Here is a 16,298-nt window from a genome sequence, read left to right on the forward strand (position 1 = left end):
TGTAAAAAAGAGAGAGAGCGACGGCTCCACAGCTGCGCGGGTTCACGCGAGCGCGGTCACGCGGACCTGAGCCGTGCGGTTAATCGCAGGCTTATAAATGGAAGAGATTCAAATGTTAGAAGTTTTCAGAAAACACACCAGCCTTGGAGAGCTGTGGAGAAGGCCAGCCCACATCAGCAGCACTTAAGATATGCTCTGGTGAATGGCTTTCCCCCCACCCCTTGCTGACACAATGTTTATTCTTTAGCTTGCCCTGATCGACAGCAGCCTGTGTGCCAGACCATAGATTTAATTGAGGTGGATAGTTGTTAAAAGTAATCTACATTAAGCTTGTGGTTGCTTAAATTCAGTACGATGACATGTGAGGTGAAGTGATATAGATAAATATTTAAACTACTGAAGTGCATAGAGGCACTTGACCTGTGTGGAAGACTGTCGTCTTATTATGAACCATTGTTGAGATGTAGAGCACACCTGTGAAAACAACTAATATGCTGAACCCTGTATGAAACATCTAAAAGTACATGATGGAGAAGCTGAGTTGAATATGAAAGTGTAAGACTTTGCCGCTGTGGGCAGAGCAACTACTGTGTGATGTTGCGTTGCAGTTTTTTTTTTTTCTTCTGAGCTGATGAGCAGACTACACATTATCAGATCGAGAGCTGTCTAAGAACTACTCTAAGAGAGGGAAACAGCACTATGTTAACTGTGATAACTGGAGTGTGCAGCGTTTCCATGAGCAGTTTTCCTGAATCTTGACTCTTGTGTGTAGAGTGTTCATAACATCAGCATCATGTTTTTGTTTATTTGTTTTGTTGGATTAAAAATAATTAAATAAACTGGTGATCATGCTTGTGGATCACCATGGCACATATCTCCAGCCATATGGTTTATTTATGCAGATGAAAAAGTGAGTGTGAATGTGTCTGACATCACAGTGTTTTTGTGCGCTGTGTAAAAGTAATTGCCTCTGATTGTGAGTGAGAGCGGTGATTCTGCAGGTCACCAGCTATTGTAACGAAAAAAAAAAGAAAAAAAAGAGTGAAAAAGAAAAATCATAGGAAAAAGGTTTTGTGTTGATCAGCCAAAAACAACTACAATTTCATTTTCTGCTTTTAAGAAAAGACTGTTCACAAAAACACACAGAGAGAGAGAGAGAGATGTGTGTTGATTAAGCAGTGATGATAATAATGAAATGTCTTAGTTTGTCACTTTCAGGTGAAAAGCAGACCTGAATCAATTTTCCACATGCAGCGGTCGGAAGAAAGTTATAGTTTAACATCATTGGAAACATGCAGGCCAAGTTTCTGGCTGACTTATTTACAGTGCCATGTGTTTCTCAACCTCACAAGCGAGCTCACTCCTCCCTGAAGATAAGGAATGCAGCTCCAAAGCAATAACATGATAAAGAGACAGCAGCAAGTCCTGAGCACAAAAAGTCCCAGCAAAGCAGCAGCAATGTGGATAAACAGCAGCAGAAGAAGAAAGCAAACCCATCTTCCTGTCTGATTGGTTGAATTTCACGGAGGGGCGAGCAAGATGGCAGCGTGAAGAGGAGTTTTTGTTTGAGTTCTCAGCACGAGACACTTATTTGATGTCTTTCTGGCCTTTGGGACTTTTTTGGAGATCAGCGCGCTAAACTTGCTGGATCTGAGGCCAGGGTCTGCGGTGGTAGCATGTTGAAATGCTCAAAAAGGACTGAGTGACTCGGGCAAGCCACATGCAGCTAGCATGCTGGCTAGCGACATGAAAGAAATGGACCCTTCATGATGCGTTCAACGTGCCAGCGCTGTGGTGGGAAAGGCTCCATCATAAACACGCCCTGCGCCGAGGTTCAGGCCAAGAAGAAGAAGACGATGACTTCCAAGCCCAAGAAGGTCGGCCTCAGCGTGGGCGAGCTGATTGTGAAAGCCGTGGCCGCTTCCAAGGAGCGCAACGGCCTGTCTGTGGCCGCTCTCAAGAAGGCTCTGGCTGCCGGAGGCTACGATGTGGACAAGAACAAGGCCCGTGTCAAGACCGCCATCAAGAGCCTGGTGGCGAAGGGCACTCTGGTGCAGACCAAGGGCACCAGGACCTCCGGATCCTTCAAGATGAACAAGGCTACTGAGAGCAAAGCCAAGAAGCCCGCCGCGGCCAAAGCCAAGAAACCGGCAGCAGCTGCTAAGAAGTCGCCCAGGAAGGCAGCAGCAGCAGCACTTCAGCCACTAGCACGAAGTCAACCGCATCAGAGGACAATAGTGAGAGTGGCTGTGACTTCACTGTGCATGTGAAGAAAACGTTTGAGGAGAACTGAACAGTTGGAGTTTGACATTTGCCACCTGTGGAGTAAAATGGCAAGAAGAGACAGTGGGACACAGGACAAAGCTGAAGGAGAACTGCCGGCTGTTGGACTGTTGAAGTGGGAGAGGACAACAGAGTGAGAAGACTAGGTGAGAACACATAGGAATTATTTAATGTGGGAAATCAAAATTTGGGTTAGCAAACCTGGGGAAAAGAAAACTGACTGCTTAAGTTGGAAAATTGAGACGGAGTCTGAAATATTGCGAAAATAGAAACATATACAAAATCACACACACACAAGCAGAACATGCATTAACCCTACTAACAATTCCAAACACAAAATGACTCATGAAGACTCATAGCACATTAGTTAAGAAATGATTAAATAATAGCAGAGAAATGTGTAGGAAAGGCAGCTTTAAGAACATGCTCTGCTGGAGATGCAGCTCCACAGACATGCATTAGACCTGCCTAATAACACAAACACATGTAATGAAAATTAGCTTGTTATCTTTCATCAGTGTTACAATAGTGTCAATTTAGCAGACACTTGTTATCAAATGCTGAATTTATCCTAAAGAAAAAAATTGACTCTCCAAGTTGCAGGACAACAGTTTAACTTTTGTGAGAAAAAAGATCCTGGTTTGACCAACCAGTGATCAGACAATAAATTTAGTTGTTAAAATGGTAAATTGGGAGAAGCTTCCTGCTTGATTGAGGCAGCACATGTAATTTACTGTATGAGGGAAATTGTCTTTTGTGATACTATTTTGAACATGCTTTTCTGTCGTCCTGTCAACTTAGTGGGTTAATAGCTGATATGCAAATTAGTTGATCGGTTTTAGATTAATGAAAGGTGACTGAATTCTAGTATGAGTGAATGAGATGTGTTGGAGTTGTTGTGTGTTGAGTGGAGACTCTAAAACACTGAGTTTCCTGCTTTGATGTGCGAGTGAATCCTGTATTTAGATACACAACTCTGAATACGTCAGAACAGACTGTTTTGTGAAGTGCATGACAGCATGTCACATGTTTTATGATGAAGGGAAAAGGAAAATTGAATAAAATAGATCTGTGGCCTAAATGAGTGAAGAGCACAGACCTGGTAATTAAACTCATAGCTAATAAGACATTAGGATTATGTTGTGTGTTGTGCAGCTGATGGTTGATTTGGAGTGAATCTAGCTGATGATTTTTCTTTTGTTGTGAAGTTGAGCCTGCCGATTAGTATGATGGTATGATAAACCATGCTAATGGTATGATTTACCCTCCTGAGATGAGGAGCTTGTGTCATGACTTAACAAGGCCTTTTTATTTTGATACTTTCACAGTGCACTGAAAGTTTTGTTTGATAATCTCTGTTCTTTAAGCAGATCTGCACGTCGGGAATTAAAAGCGCTACACGTCGTCGAGAAAATTGTGCCAAGTGAGTTCTCCACATTTAAATGGACTCTGGAGAAAGCCACTTATTTGGGACAATTATTAAATGACAGTCCCAGTCCAAAAGGATTCAGCGATGTAATCCAAACTAAAGTTCTTCTTTTTCTTTTTGAAATGACGTCATTTTGCTGAGAGTGGAAACTAAATGCAACGATAGGTTCCACTATCAGCAAAGAAAGAAAGAATGAATGCATGAATGAGTGAGTGAAAGGAAAACAAACTGACTGACTGGTAAAAGCTGACAAAAGCTGACAAGACTTTACTGATGTAACACGACTGTGTGAAGTTGACCCCCGCCTGGCAGGGGTGCAGATGAGTCTGTGTGTGCTTCCCTTTACAGGAGCAGAAAGATGACAGCAACACTCGAGGTTGCGTGATGATTTAACATTTTAAATGCCATTTTCTGTGTCTGTGAATTTACTATGTGTGCGTCATTCACTAGCTTGTGTGCTCACAGAGATATCTGTGACAAAGTATGCATACGCCTGCGCAAGCGCTAACATTTGCATTTTCGTTTTTACAGCATTACGGTTCTTCATGTGTTTGATCATGTGATTTATAGGAATACTGGCTAATGTTTCTCTACTACGAGATTTCTGGGTTTATGTGTGAAGAAAACTGTAGTTACAGGCATATGTTGATGGAGAAATTAATATAGTTTGAGACATACTGTGGTGAGACCAGTGTTACTGTTTCCACAGCGAGTGTTAACTTAATGGTGTTTTATGGCACCTCTAGAATCCGTTGACCTGTGTCTGACCTCCGTCTGACTACAGTCAATGTGTATTGCTAATGTTTGTTTCTTTGAGAATGCTGTGGTAGATTCAGCTGAAGCGGACAAGTGACATGGGTAGAACAAATAAGAGATTACGGTATTTATGGAATAGTTTATTATGGGCTCATTTGCTGGCCACTTTTGAACCCATAATAATAATATATGAGTGGAGTGACTTTGCTTAAGAGAAGTCACTGATTACATTAATGTTAACAGAGTACATGGGATGATCCATGTCTGAGGTGAATTAGGGTAATAGTTGTAGTTACTGATTTGAGAAAACCTGCACATGACACTTGTCTTGCTGATGTTGAATGCTTATTACTCTTATGATACAATTGTTTACAGGTATGAAGTTTGATTTTACTTCCAGATTTTGTTTTCCAGGCCATGATGGTGTGTATGCAGGCTCCTGGGAGAGCCAGGTGTTAAGCAAACTTAATATGCAAAGCACACTAACATTTTCATTGCAGGATTATAGGTCCAGGGTGGTGCTGCTCCAGGGGAGGAGATGCCCTGATGTTGCCTGGGATATGATCTAGCTAATCTTTTTCTTTAAGACAGGAATCCAGGTTTGGTGAGTTGACGCATGGGTGTGTCCATGCGTCAAGAGGAGGGGTCCAAGGATTAACATTAAACAATGTTTTTTATTATTGTTGCAGTGATTTGTGTGATTAGCCGTTTTATTTACAAATATTAAACCTATGCAAGTGGTGCACCCATGTTCAGATGAGGCTTTGATGGCCTATAAGTGAAGTTCACTGAACTAAAGAATGTGGTTTGATGATTGTTGACATGCTCTCCAAATAGAAGTTTTTCTTCTTAGCAAGGAAATACAGGTGCAGCAGTAATCTCCTGAGAAATCTTCAGAGGCCCAGTGAGAAGCGCATAGCTGACAGCCAGGCAGTGGTTGAGGTCAAAGGTCAAGCTGGTTGGGGCCCATCATGAAATCAGACCTTGGAGCCACAGCAAGGACCATGAAACTGCCTGCAAAATAGAGGAGAGGATCGTCCACAAGATGGGAGCTGAGGCCAGGAGAGAGGCTTCAGGAGGATCAGAGATCATCTTCAGCACAGCAGACATCACACAGAGAGCTGTGCTACTGAGCTTCCAGGAGATTTTAAATAAAATGAGAGATTCAATATTGACGCTGAGGAAGACAACTAAGGCGTACGACGTGCTCTGCCTTAAACCTTCAGCAGCGTTGGAACATGAAAACTCGTGGGATGAGGGGAGCGTGCCAAGCTCCATCGACAGCGCAGAAGGAGTTCGAGGATGACATCATGATTCTGTGAAAGCACAGGAACCAGAAGCTATGGTGGTGATGACAGCAGTTTCCTATGAACATCACCTAACGCTGTGCCACTGTACTGTGCATACGATGACACTCTGAAGGCTGCTGGGATCATAACAGCAGTAAGATGACGGAACCCAGCACCCTTTCCACAGAGAGCTTTTTCTGCAGAGCGTGGACAATTAAGGAGTCATAAATATCCCCCTCACAAGACGAAGGTCTGAAGTCAGGTGATGGGGGCTGGTAAGAGGCCATAAAACTAGAGTGCTGAGAGGTCTGCAGCTTGGAAATAGCTGAGACCCATGTTGACGAACAACAAAACCAACTAGTATGTTTGAATGTCTATTCTACATACATTTGGACTCTGGTCCTATGGACAGTGATGGAAACAACTGGAAGAGACATTCATGACGCCCTGCAGAGCTTAAACCACTCTGCAGAGAGACATGTGATGTGCACACCCGGAGGAAGCATTACCAAGTTGAGATGTTTTTGAAAATGTTACTTTTTTAGTTTCACTATTAAATTAACAATTTCTTTGGTTGCTCGTAAGATGCAGTTTGCCATGAGATGAGCTCAATGAATGGGGTAACTGCTAATACATTTATTAAACTGTGTAACTTTTACAGTAATTTAGGGTGATTTGACATATGCTGAGTAAAAAAATGTTTACATTGAAACTGTCAGACATGAGGTATGCATAACTGGGAACTTTTCAGGCATAAAGGTCAAAAAGGGGGGAAATGTTAGATTTGTATTGTTGATTGTCATTTATGCTTAGAAATATTTACTTATATATGCTTAGAGTTTTGTAATTAGTTGTAGATTGGTAGAGGTTTTGATCCTTGATAGTCTGCAAACTTTGTGTGTATTAGACAGCACTTTGGGAGCATGAGAGGTCATACCGTGTCTTATTATTTTATGGTAGGATTAACGTAGTTGCGTCTGTTCTAGTCTAAGTGCTCTTTGTTTAGATGAACTGCAGGACTTCCTCACCGTGTTATCTAGGATGAACCATCTAGGGTGAGGGGGAGGCTACCCTCTTCCTGACCAAGGATGTTTGACCCTTTGATCAGCAGTCCCCACACACACACACACACACACACACACACACACACACACACACACACACACACACACAGGCAAGGTACTCTTTGTTTGTATGTAGACGTCGTATGTTAATGAACCTATGCATATTCATGTAACCTCAATAAAAGGACAGTGTATGGGAGAACGGACGAGAGCTACTGGGGTCAAGCGAAGGAACGGTGCCTGTCCGGTTCTCTCCCGTGCACGAGTACCATGAAGAAGTTTGCCTACTTGTGTCTTGCTTAGCAGTGTAATTATATTGTCTTAACGTTCCAGCGAATAGGTTTATGCTACAAACCTAACACTTGGTAAATGCATTGAGGAAATCAATGACTGGTTGTGCCACAATTTTCTCCAACTAAACAAAAACAAAACTGAAGTAATAGTCTTTGGCGCCAAAGAAAAATGATTACAGGTCACCAGAGAACTTCAATCTATACATCTAAAAACCACAAACCAGGCGAGAAATTTGGGTGTAGTGATGGATGCAGACCTAAACTTAGAAAAACACATTAAGACAATAACAAAATCAGCTTACTATCACCTCAAGAATATTTCAAGGATAAAAGATCTGATGTCTCAACAGGACCTGGAAAAACTAGTCCATGCATTCATTTTTAGTAGGCTTGATTACTGTAACAGCATCTTTACAGGTCTACCTAAAAAATCAGTCAGACAACTACAGCTCATTCAGAACTCTGCTGCTCGAGTCCTCACTAAGACCAAAAAAGTGGACCACATCAGTCCAGCTCTGAGGTCTTTACACTGGCTGCCTGTCCGTCAGAGGATAGACTTTAAAGTTCTGATGTTGGCCTATAAAGCTCTGAATGGTTTAGGACCAAAATGACCCAGTATGAACCTTCCAGATCCCTCAGGTCATCTGGATCCGGTCTTTTATCAGTTCCCAGAGTCAGAACCAGACACGGAGAAGCTGCATTCAGCTTTTATGCTCCTTATATCTGGAACAAACTCCCAGAAAGCCTCAGATTAGCTGAAACACTCAGTTTATTTAAATCCAGGTTGAAGACTCACCTATTCTCAGCTGCATTTGAATAAAGCACCAAATCCACACTTTTAAGCTTAAATTTCAAAACTTACACTAACTACTGATCTTATCTATTTCTGATTTTATCCGTTTTGATTTTATATACTGTTTTGTTTGTTTGTTAAGCTTAAATTTCAAAACTGATTTTATCTACTGTTCTGATTTTATCTGTTTTGATTTTATATACTGTTTTGTTTGTTTGTTTGTTAAGTGGGTTTAGAGCTCTGGGTAGCTCCCCAGCTGGGTCTAGACTGGGTCTAGAGAGTATTTTAAATTCAGGGAATTTAAAATAGAAAGTAGCTCGTCCACAGAAGGACTGGTAGCTCCCCTTACGATAAGGGTTCAGATCGCACAAACAGGTGTGGGATTAGAGCTCTGGGTAGCTCCCCAACTGGGTCTAGACTGGGTCTAGAGAGTATTTTAAATTCAGGGAATTTAAAATAGAAAGTAGCTCGTCCACAGAAGGACTGGTAGCTCCCCTTACGATAAGGGTTCAGATCGCGCGAACAGGTGTGGGATTAGAGCTCTGGGTAGCTCCCCAACTGGGTCTAGACTGGGTCTAGAGAGTATTTTAAATTCAGGGAATTTAAAATAGAAAGTAGCTCGTCCACAGAAGGACTGGTAGCTCCCCTTACGATAAGGGTTCAGATCGCGCGAACAGGTGTGAAATGTGTGTGTCTAGTTAGTTTGTTTGTTTGCTTGTTTTAATCAATTTTAAATCATGCTTTTTATTTGTTTTTGTTTCTAATGTCTCTGTAAAGCACTTTGAATCACCTTGTTGTTGAATTGTGCTATACAAATAAATTTGCCTTGCCTTGCCTTGCCTAGTATCAGCTGATGTTTGCTGGAGCCACAGCTGTAAAGCTGCTGGTCAGGATGTCGGTTTGGATATGTGGTGAGATGGAAACATGAAGATGAAACCAGGAGATGTCCTTACTGGATCATCAGAGCTGAACAGGTGATGGAGAAACAGGTTTACCTTTTAGGTGACATGAATGAGTTGAAGGGAAGTTATGAACTGTTTCTGAGAGACAAATAACACCAGGATCCTTTTTTTACTTAGCTGACAGCTGGTAACTGTGCAGGGGCGGGTCTAGCAAAGTGTTGCCAGGGGGGCAGGTAGGGCATTAACAGGGAGAGGGGGGCACAAGGAAATACTTTTCTTTCTTATTCTCATTTAAAATGTCTCGCTTTTAAAAAAATAATTATCTGAGTCTTACAACAAACGATTGATAGATTAATGCATATATACCATCAGAACAGTGTACATCGTTTGTTTTCATTCAAAGGCTTTATGATTTTTCCTATAATGGTGGGCCGGTCTTTAGTCAAATTCCCCGGGACGATTTTTTTTTTGTCCCAGTCCAGCCCTGTAAGCAGCTCATCTGCAGTCTGGTGTTACCTGCATCTTCCTATTCAGAAGGCAGAATTTCCGAGTTCTGAGTACAATCGAAAGCACCACTACTGCAGTTTTTGTGTTGGATGTAAAAAGCAGGGTAGAATCATGCGGCGGTCAACGACGATCCAGGCGTGGGATTTCTCTCATGGAACTGTGCACATTGTTTTTGTCCTTTCTATTGGTAGGTGGCACAGTGCACTTGTGGCAAGTAAGCAAGCTAGAAGACTGGCAGTCTGGCTGGGTAACCAGTTACGGAAGCAACACATTAACAAGAGAATTCTGAGTAAAACCAAAGTTACTTTCCCTAGTAACTAGTTACTCTGAAAAGTAACAAGTAACTTGAAGTAACTGAGTTACTTTTGATAGAAGTAAATAGTAATGTAAATAAGTTACTAATTTAAAGTAACTTACCACACACTGTTTATTAGATACCAATATGAATATGTCTACCATAAAACCTGTGTGGAGCGAAGTTATGTTCAATCAAGATGGTCTGGCCATTCTCGTTTCCAACATTATATTTGCAGTGTTCGTCTATCTATCAATATCTGCGGAGTATGGTTTTGCACCAAGTATCCTATTTTCTAAAGCACAGCATGTAAAGGGTAGCTCGGTTAGCAAGATGCTAGCATGTAGCGCTTAGTGAGACACGCCTCAGACGAGTTGAGCAAAGACCCCATCTGTGTACTTTATACGTGAGCAACGGATTTAAATAAAATTAACGTTTCAAAAGACAAACTTGAAGATAAAAAACAATATACTTACCGGAGAACCGCCAGGGTTTGCCGCTGCCATCTTGCCGCTCCTAAATTCAAAACTGCCTCTGCAGACAGGCAGGGGAGGCATGGAAATTGTCTTTGAGTTAGTCAAACGTTTTCCTTAGTTCGAGTAGATGATAAAATAAAAGAAAAATGAATGGGGTTTTAAGTAGGACTAGGCGTTCTGTAATGATTTCTATTTAAGAGAAAAAATCACTCACCTTTAAACAGCTCTCTTTTAGGAGACACACTGCCTGCTAACGGTGTCATGTGATCAAGAAGAGTAATTTAATTGGCTGAGAGCCGCTCGACTCAATTTAGTGCTGATTGCTCCGGCTTGGGTCATTCAAGTTCATCACTTTTGCAGTTGAATTTTTGCAGGTGAATTTTTGCAGGTGAATTTTTTGCAGGTGAATTTTTGCAGGTGAATATTTTTGCCGGGAAATTTGGAGGATAAAAATTCAGTGTTATAAATTCAGTGTCTAAAAATAGTTGAATTCTGATGATACTATATTTCTTCCATACCAGATGCCCACTAGTGCAACATGCAAATGTCACTTTATATTGAGACCCACTGTTTGCAATTCATTTCCATTCTGGTTTTAAAGTAATTTAGCAAATCGTGTCTGTTGCAAAGTACATACAATAATAACTAGCATAATATTATAGACTTGAGTTTAAAGTACAACAAAAAACTTGGTAAACAACTACACAAAGTCTAAGTTATTATTTACCTATTTAACCCTGTGGGGTCATCATTGTATGTCATAACCTTAATCCTAACCATCGGCGTAACTTTGTGCTGAACATTGGAGGAGGGGGTGTCAAGATCTCTAAATAAATAACTAAATAAATCTGGGTAACTTCCCAGATGATCGAACATGCAGCTATTTTGCTGGTAATAACTAAAATGAATAAAGAAAACAGCCTATTTATATAAGATAATTCATAATTTTATTTGGGGGGTTTTATTGATTGGGTCAGATTATTTGGGGGGGGGGGCATTTTAATAAAAAAATTATTATGATTGTCGGGTTAGAATTAAAGTTAAAGTTACGGTTGGGGTCATCACTAATAATGACATCAATGATACATGATGAAATACATCATTCTGTTTAACAATGTTTATATTACACACCTTGCTAGGTGAGGAAGAAGAGGCATGCTGCCATCATGCTGCTTCAACAAGATGTGCCATGAGCAAATTGTAAATGGTGCGTCAGTTTCATTTGTCAGCATAAATCTGATTATTGAACAACATTGCTAACAAGCTCCAATGTTTCCTTAAAAACCTTTAAACCTTTACTAAATTTCATTTACTTTATCTGCTTTTTTTTTTTTTCTTTACCTCAGTCCAGTGTTGGTGAGCTTGTGAAGTGGGAGGTGTTTTAGCAGTTTAATGTACCAGTTTAATGTAAGTTCTCTAAAAGATTTTAAATCAGTTGTGACTAATGTGCTCAGTTGTTTTTATCTGAGACTGGTGTTTGCATATGTGCCTATTTAATGTGTTTTTCATTGTAATGCCTGCTTTGATGAAGCTATTCTCCAACCCCAAGATAAGCTTCTCGTATGGGAGACAATAAGTAATCTTAACGTTAATTAAGCATTCTGCTCTGTGCTTCTAGAATTGTCTTCATTGTGTGCCCACTTGTAGTGAGAGCAGCCTCAGTCCTAATTCATCTCCATTAATGGATAAATGCTAGTACGCACAGATAAATTTGCAATCAATATATGTTTTGCGATTATTTGTAGTTCTAATAGGCCTAATACAAATCAGCATCTTCATTTTTCGTTGGTTTTTTTTGTTTGTTTTTCCGCAAGCCACGGTTCACATTAGCAAAGGCTTCTGTGAATAGCAAAATGTTTGAATTTTTAAGTCCAATTAGCATTTGATAGAACATCCAGAAGGGGGTGTGTTCCATCCAAACTACAGGCAATCATGTCAATCTGCTAATGATCAAAGCAACTCAACGAGGGAAAAATTTCCCTCAACAAATTTCCAGCAAGCAACTTCTCTCAACCACATGATAAATACATCACTGGAAGTACAAATTTTTCCCGAGCAAACAACAGTTGCCAGTGGGTCACTAGCCTTGACTTTCTCAGCAGTTGCGAACACCAATTGGGGAATACTCACTTTCCCCTGGCATTTGGTGTTTGCCAGGTAGCTGCCAACCGGTCTGTAGGCCTACGTGACTGAGGGCTTATTAGACTGCCACAAATAAATAATTGAAAACGTGACAACAAAGGACTACTTAAGAATGGGAAAAATAACAACATTTTATGATCTACTTACATGCTAAGTTAAATCTTTAAAATATAAAAAAAACCATTAATGGCTTGTTTACAAAATGTAAAGAACTTAAAGGGAAACACTTTTCACTGTGTTTGAAAGTTTAAGACATTTGGGGAAAAACTCTATATGATATGACAACGTTAGGCTAAAAAAAATCCCACTTGACCCAAAGTTGTTCATGCTTGATTAGTCTCCAGAAGAATACAATTATTATAATAATAGGAGTAAAGGAGGTGTTTTGTTTTCATCCAATTTTGCATCAACAATGCAAATCTCTCTGGGGTGGTATCAAACAATGATAGATTTTTTTGGCATAATACAATAAAATTATAGGTGACAGCTTATCTTACATTCAGTCAGGACCACTGAAAGAAAAAGCTGCAGTGATTTATATATGCCAGCTGTCTGAGCACATCTCCCTACCCAAATGTGTGGATACATGGAAGCCTAAAGCAGAAGCAAAAACCTCCCACCCAAAGTTTAAAAACCATTTTCATGAAACAGCAGTGTTTTTTGTAAAGCATGTTTAACCATATATTATATACAGGTTTTTAAGCTGTAAATAAACAATGCCCGGAAAAGTCTTGTTTCAGCAAGAAAATGCTAAACCACATATTTCTCATATTATAAAAGCAGGACTTTGTAATAAAAATCCTATATCCAGCAAGAAGAGGAACAAATTTTGCTTTCAGAATTACAGCAGCTCCCAAGATAGTAGAGTGGTGTTGAAACAAAAGGCAATCCACTTTATTCCTTTGCATTTGTATTCTTAGTTTTAACATTTAGAAAGTCAACAGTACAGTATTCATTTGAATTAATGATTTAAATTTGGAATGTCAAAGCCACTTTAAAGTGATAGTGAAAAGAAACTACACCCTCTGTCAGTTCAGGACATAACAGAAGTCATCTGGTTTTTAGCAGATTTTAAAATTAGGTAAATATAGCCTCACGTGAATGGCACAACATATTCCACATTTCTTTATTTAATGAACAAAAACTAAGCCGAAATGCAGAATAGTGTGTGAAATACTAAGAACAGAATTACTGCTTCTATAGACAGCAGCCAGGTTCTGTTCACTTGATTAACTGATCAGTCGATTGATTAATTCACAAGGAAGTGTGAAGATCTCTATAAAAGCACAGGTTTTGTCAGTTTGAAAGAGCATTCAGGTATGTGTTAACACAATGCCCAGGAGGAAAGACATCAGACATGGTGTGAGAGAAGCAATTGTTGCTCTCCATCAATCTCAGAAGGGTCGTGAGGCCATTTCCAAAAAATCAGAAGTCCATTATTCCACAGTGAAAAAGATTCACAAGTGGAAAAGATTCAAAAGAGTTACCAGTCTTCCCAAGAGTTGATGTCCATACTAACTTATCCCAAGGTCAGACCATACATTGCTCAGGGAAAAAACCCAAGAGCTTCTTCTCTACTCGAGTTTGACTCTACAGGCTTCCCTTAGCATGCTAATTGTTAAAGTTCATGACAGTGCAATTAGAAAAAGGCTGAACAAGGATGGCTTGTTTGGAAAGTCTCCTCTTTCTAAAAAGAAGAGGGCAGCTCAGCTTGGGTTTGTAAAGTTGCGTCTGAGCAAATCACAAGATGTTTGGACAGATGAGACCAAAGTGGAGATACTTGGCTGTGATACTGTGGTATTATCGTAAGATAGCTGTGTATGAACAAATGGCTGAAAACCTCAGTGAACTGAAGAAATGTTGAAAAGAAGACTTGCTCAAAATTCCTCAACAGCGATGTGAGAGACTGATTAAAGTCGTACAGAAAACTATTACTGCAAGTTACTTCCAGTTACCGATGATAAAGGTAGCTCTACAAGCTTAGTTTTTAATGTAGTATGTCAGTCCGGATATGAATTATCTTTTCTTTTTACCATCAATTTACATCTTGGGCCACAAGCAGCCTAAGTGGGTTTCAACTGCTCCCATTTCTTTTAGTGTAATGAAGTTTAACTTGCAAACTGAATCACTGACGTGTCTTAAGAAAAGAAAAAAGAAGTGAAATAAAATGTATCAGTTCTTCTACTTTATTAAAAATGCTGGTGTAGTAAATCAAAAAAACCTGTCAGCACAGCTCACTGGACTTAAGCAATGCAGTCAGCAGACTGGACCTTTCGGGAAACTGATTCTTGCCCACAGGCCATATGTTTAACACCCTCATGTTTAAATCAGTTGTAGCATTCCTGTTTTAATGTACATTCCAAACAGTATCTCAACCTTATTGGAAATTCTGCTGCACTACAACATTACAAAAAAGCATCCAATTGTCTGCAATGAAAACCTACTTGTACAAATGCATAGGTATACTTACTTACTTACCCAATTGTTATTCATGCCACAATGAATGCATTGAAGTGAACCAATGTGGCTCTTGCTCATTATGCAGTGACATGATCCAGACCACACAAAGGCTCTGCAGATTTAAACATATTCAAACAGAGTCACAATGAAAAGTTGTAAATGTGCTGCAAGGCTGTGTGAGTTAGATAGTGTCATGCAGACATCCTCAGTCCATCTGTGGTAACTAATTATGTCAGCATCAGCAGCTAATTAGAAAGGGAAAAATGTGGAAATGCCAGATGTTGAATGCCCAGATCAATCAGGCTGGAATATAAAAGTTGCTGCTGCAACTTAGTTTCAGTACTGGGTTGGTTTATTCTCTCTAGCACCCATGAGCTCATGTGGATGTGAGAGTGAGAGCTGCCTTTAGAAAATGTTTGTGCTTTAATAGAATACGAAAAAAAAATGGAGAGGGGTTTCTACATTTCTCTTCTTTTTTTTTACCCCCCTTGGATCAATTGTGCTGAAAAGAGCGACAAGTAAGATTGCTTTTTTTTTTTGACTTACTACCATTATCCGAATGGAATGAGCACTGAAAGTTTCTCCCATTAATCATTACAGCAACCAAGTCGCTCTCACTTTTTTCCTGTACACGAGTGGTATGTCCTGCACACACACAACTAAAGGTGGAACGCAAACAGTGGAAAAGCTACCTAAAAATAATATGAGATCATATTGCACTCAGACACCCAGACAGGCTCAGGGACAAATAAATACACACATACTGTATAAAAGATCCCAACACTGGCATTGAATTCCCGGCCTGATCTCAGCAGGGTCGGTGCAGTTGAAAAGCTAATCCAGAGGTGTGTAGGTGGTGCAGGGACACATAAAGGAAAGGGCTGGCACGCACAGCAACACAAGTCTGTCATTAAGTAGAGATACAAAAACAAAGTGGAGCAATTTGTTGGAGATGTGAAGCTGTCCAAATTATAGACGTTTGATTAAAACGGTCAATAAAGCTGTTATTGCAGCAATATGTCAGCAAAGTCTTTTAAGAATATTTGGCTTTTATCTGTGAAGGCTTTAACGAGGTAACCCTTCTTATAGTTGTATACAGACTATATGAGAAAATGAGAATGAATACCATGCAAATGACAAGTCATTTTTGTTACTGCAGCACTTTGTTTTTTTGTTTTTCCATTTTGTTCCATGTAGTAATTATCACACAGCAACACTCAACACTCAAGCTTTTATATATACAGAACTAGATATAGATTTAGGGTTAGTATATACAGAGTATATCTATGAATATGTATGTGTATCTATATCATATATAGAGCGACACCCATTTTTTTTGGTATTTTAAGTGGTTTTGAGCAATAGTAGTTCAGGCTTTTTGAAGAACTTTCAAAGTTTTTTTCTTTCCAGTCTTTGTACCTGAACATTTTAAGGAAGGTTTTGTATGTGTGTGTGTGTCTCTGTGTTAGGAGCCTTTTTTTTATGATTCATAGGTCAGTATTAAGTGGCCTAACTCCTAAGGTGATTCAGAAAGAGCTATTTACTGGAAATCATAGTTCATCAGTTTCCACCGACACAGTGGAAAACTGTTAGTCAGGTGTAGCCCAGA

The 16,298-nt window shown here is 39.8% G+C and overlaps 1 pseudogene; it reads left to right on the forward strand.

Annotated features, from left to right (window-relative positions):
- Nucleotides 1–1,651: 1,651 nt before the first annotated feature.
- Nucleotides 1,652–2,347, forward strand: LOC146681638 (histone H1 pseudogene; annotated as a pseudogene).
- Nucleotides 2,348–16,298: the final 13,951 nt, after the last annotated feature.

The sequence above is a fragment of the Copadichromis virginalis genome, linkage group LG23 (assembly GCF_057382275.1).
Source record: "Copadichromis virginalis isolate Kocher_CV1m ecotype Utaka linkage group LG23, C_Virginalis_male_GT1.1, whole genome shotgun sequence".
NCBI lineage: Eukaryota > Metazoa > Chordata > Actinopteri > Cichliformes > Cichlidae > Copadichromis > Copadichromis virginalis.